The sequence below is a fragment of the Electrona antarctica genome, assembly GCF_951216825.1.
Source record: "Electrona antarctica genome assembly, chromosome: 2".
Classification (NCBI taxonomy): domain Eukaryota; kingdom Metazoa; phylum Chordata; class Actinopteri; order Myctophiformes; family Myctophidae; genus Electrona; species Electrona antarctica.
The window spans coordinates 12,463,315-12,468,202 of NC_136807.1; the positions used below are offsets into that span (position 1 = coordinate 12,463,315).

The window sequence follows — 4,888 nt, forward strand, 5'->3', positions numbered from 1 at the left end:
AATATTTGACAGGAGAAACAGAAAGGCATGAATTACGCAATAAATAAGAAAAAGAATATGAGTGTGGTTGAAAAATGGGTCAACACTCCTGACTTAACTTGAGTAATGACAAAAAGAAATGTTGAGAACAAACTGCAAACATTGCAAACAAAGCGTTCACTCTTCCGAGGTAGATTTACTTAGACTGTGCAAAGACACATGGATCGATCATCGATCAAAGAGCTGACATTGGGTCTACTTGAAGAGAGAAACGATGCCTTGTGCCGGGCCTGCGTCTTGCACCATTTAATGACACACACATTTCACACATTTTCAAACATTTACACACATTTCACTTCTTTAACCACTCTGGCAGCGGTAATTCTCAAAGTTTCAAATTATTTATTTATTTATTAACAATGCCGATAATAGCAGATCTACAAACTCACAATGCAATGCATCATAGAGGCTAGTTTAGCTATTTGTAAAATGACAAAGTATATACTTTCCTAAACGACCACTAGGCTTAAAAGCCTTTATTTATAACTGTCACAAATGCCTGTCCAACATGTACATTTGGACTGTTTTTTTATTGGATTTATATTGTATTTTGTATTTTGTATGTTTCTTATGGACCCTGAGTCTGCAATAAAGGCATTCATTCATTCATTATCATCAGATGAGCGCTCCAACACCTTTTCCAGTTGTTGATGTTGTGCTGATTTAAGCATACCCTCATCAAAAGGTATAGCTCTTGATAGACTTATGCTTGAATTAGGCATGTAATAAGTTTATTGTTTTTTGGTTTAATCAATCAAATCAATCAATCAATCAATCAATCAATCAATCAATCAATCAATCAAATATTGAAGTGGCTTCATGTTCCAGTAAGAACACTTTGTGGGATTGGTGACAACAAACAAGAGACTCAGATTTTCAGAAAGTACAGGATGATCAGATGGAAACTTTGCACAAGTTTGTAATCAAATGTAATCAAAGTCATGTCTCCAAGAAGGGTTATTGTAGAAAAGAATAATGAATAGAGGGGGACTTTAAAGGATGTAATTTAACACGTGGTAGTACGTAGCACAATGACACTGCTAACATTCAGTACTTTCAGGACTATTGCAACTATATACAGACACAGTACATTGTCCCCCAAGACTAGTGGTATGTTGATATCAGTAGACAAAGACTTGTAGTTAGCAGTCATATATATTATCTTTTTGACAACTTGTGTTGTAGTCTAGTAAAGTTAGTACATTGTGTCAGAGTCATGTTAGTAAAAAACAATCAATATTCCTAATTTCACTTCCTTATCTTTCCACAACCCGATAGCAGTGCTTTTATGGCATGAAAAATGACCCTTGTTCATTATTAACTGACCCTATAATGCCTGTCAAAAATCTGCCAACCCTTTATAAATACTCAGGAGTGCTTCGTACAAAGCACAACCAAGTGCAACACCTCAAAGTAGCTCCAAGAGAAAAGAAGAAGTCAGTCATCTAGCTGCCACAGAAAAACAACATGAAGGCTGCCATCACACTTTCACTGTTACTTTGTGCTTTGTATCAAGTGTCAAGTGCTGTAACAGTCACGGTAAGAACTTTTTTACCACATATTTTATACTTTTCATATGATCTATATCTATAACATTTTTTCTTTGCTAGTTTTTGCTTTTTTTCATGCCTAAAATAGGGGCGCCATGTTGAAAGTGGTTAAATAAAACTTGAAAAAAATGTATTGTTTTTAACGCATCCTTATATGCATGTTCCATATTTTCTCAAAAGCGTTTTTTTATCATGTTTTATGCCTATTGCCTGCCCTATGCATATACTTTATGTACAAAACAATGCATGCCTCTTCACATAAAAGGTAGCATAACTTTTTTGCCTTTTGTGTATACAGTAAGAGTTTTGCTGTATGCTTTAATTGTCATACAAACAAATTCCTGTAAAAACAAATCATGGTAGAATTTACTAACTCGAGTGTATCACGAAATGTTTGACCAAATATCTAATATCATATTGTCCTTCCCCCCCCCCCCCCCCCCCCCCCCCAAGAAGAAGCAAAAATAGCACATCTATAAGCTTGCAGATTGACTATTTTAGATATTTTTATATTACGATATCCAAAATCACAGAAGGTATCTAGTCTCATATCATGAGAGCCCTACTGACATTGAGACTTCTTTGGGTCATGCATCATCTTCATTTACACATTAAAATGTGGATGTAGTCAACATCACATAGCCTACTCTGTTTTCAGAGAACAGTCAGTTATTTCTAAACACTGATTGCTTTATGTTTACTATGTCTAACAATGTTACAAATTGTATTATCATACTACATTTCAGCTAACGAGTGTCTAATTTCTTCATAGGATGGAGAGTACAAGTTTTCCCTGGAGTCGGTGAAGGAACTGGGTGCTCTGATGAAAGTGAAGGCAGTGAAGCTGAACCTCCGGTCCATGAAGGAAGGGGTTCTGGATGTGTGTGATAACCCTGCACTTCCAGCAGACTTCCTACCTCTCTGCCAGACCAAAGACGCAGGGCTGTCCCTGACCAGGCTAGGTATGTATGGATTTATTTATTTTCAACCACTTTCAACCTGGCGTCCCAAAATGTATACAATTATTTCAAATATTTTCACAATAATTTGAAAATACTAACTATCATAGAAACTAAGCAAATGGAGAAGAAGCTATTTAAATTGGCTGTATGTGTTTGGAGAAGTGGATTGATTACTGCTCACTAGAAACCCCCATTTTATTACTTGAACGAAGCAATTCAATTAAAGTCTACTAATTAAGTAATTTGTGTCTGAGATTGAGAGTTCCATAATAATTATGTTAACCAAAACCATGTGACTAATATGCATTTTCTGTGTGTGTGTGTGTGTGTGTGTGTGTGTGTACGTGCATGCGTGTGTGTGTGTGTGTGTGTGTGTGTGTGTGTGTGTGTGTGTGTGTGTCTGTGCGTGCGTGCGTGTGCGTGTGCGCATGCTTGTGTTTTTCAGCATCAGTGGCTGTCAATGCAGACTCGTGTGAGATCTGTGAATTTGTTGCCTGCACTGGTTGTTGAAGAGGCTGCACTGTGGGTCTGATTAAGGATTTATACTACTCTTAGGTAGCATAATATTGTAGTGTAGCCTATTCGTTTTTTTTTTTACTTTACAAAATGTTACTCTGATAGTCTAGTTGGCTACTCAAAGTTGAAACACGTGACGTGAGCCTATATGTTCAAAACTTTCATATATTTTGTATCTGTTCATTGCTACCATAATACTGTGTATGAATCACTTGTAACAAAATATTAAATTAAATAAACTCCTATAACGATGTAAAGCGATTCTTGTACAGAAGATATTTACAAACTGGATATAGTATGGATTTGAATCACCTGGCATCAAGGTTACTGTTAACAGAAGATTAGCTCCACTAATCTTTACCACTGATTAACAGGTGGAGATAAAGACTTTAAGGTGTGGTTTCAGTTTATCAGTTCACTAGCCATTAAAAGACTAGTCATAAAGTTGCCAAGATAATTCTCTAGTAGGCCTATGTCTTTTTGACAAAATAAAAACTACTATGACAGAACATACAGTAGTGTCTCCTTTCCAATATGGCACATTGGCACTCTGGTCACTGTGAGGCAATGTTTCCCAGGGTTTCTAGGGTCTGGGGCCCCCCTTGGGCTGCGCCAGGGACGTGCACACATAGACATCAAGAAGGCTTCAGCCCTTTTACCCGTCTGTAAAACAACTGCCCTTTCCAGACCACGAATATAGCGTTTACTACATGGTGAAAGAAATGCAAATGCCACGCCGCAGCATTCAGGAGAATTGCTTTTCTTCCGAAGTCTCCTGAACTTGAACACACTATTTTGCGTTGAACAAATTTGTTTAGAAATCCAATGTCGTACACCGCATCTCCACTAGCTAAAGAAGAGTGCTGGGTTGCGCCCCGAAAATAGCTGATAGCTGCGACGCGTTGCGAGCTTGTAGATCTGCTATTTTCGCTATTTTTGTCCAAAAGTGCCCTCTTACGGGATGTCAGCCCCTGCCCCTCTAACCCTCTCTGCACGTCCCTGGGCTGCTCCAAAGATTGCAAGGGGGGCGTGAGGCGTTATCTGTTTAGACTAGGAGAGGTAGTCCTAACATTTTGAACATGTTGCACAAAATCCTAACTTTGTTCTTGACGACAAGATAGTATACCGATCCCCTAACAGCTCCCAATGAGCAGGCCGGCCTTCCCACAATAAGCCTATCTCACAGAATTTCCCCGCCCCCCTAAATACGCCCCCTTTCGGGGTTAGTGGTGATAGTGTGACGTCACTCCATAGACGCTACATGTTAACAGAGGTAATTTAAGAAGTCTACAACTTTTGTTTTCTCAAGGTAAGGTTTGTTCTATCTGTTCGACCTGATTTACCATCTTGTTTGCTTCATAATAATATTGGTCTGTCACATTTTTACATTAGAAAATGTACTTAGATTCTCCAGAGAAAAAAACGTGTAAATGCTCATGTTAAAGACACCACTATTTACCGGAAGTGGGCGTGGAAAGCGGGCTGTGAGATAGGCCTATCGCCTCTGCTGTGATGCATGCATTGTAAAGCGCTTTGGATAAAGCTGCTATATAATAAATGCACCATTTAAGTGGTTAGTTGTTTCCTGTGGTGTTCATTATTTTAAAGTTTGCCCTGGTCTGATGTGTCTGGCAAAGAGCCAACATCTAAAATACCTAGACAATGTTGTGGCCCATTTCCTTCTAAAGGTTTTAAAAATGGCTGCCATGTTGATTCTGTCAACTCACTAATCTGAAAGCACTTTGGAGACTGTTGGCTTGCTGTTTATACAACACTGCTACAGGAGTGTTACCAACAATCTACACAGAGAACGTGTACAAT

The 4,888-nt window shown here is 38.4% G+C and overlaps 1 protein-coding gene across 1 annotated transcript in view; it reads right to left on the minus strand.

Annotated features, from left to right (window-relative positions):
- The window catches only part of gmeb2 (glucocorticoid modulatory element binding protein 2), a 263,131-nt gene that overhangs the window by 52,732 nt on the left and 205,511 nt on the right, over positions 1-4,888 (minus strand). The window lies entirely within an intron of this gene.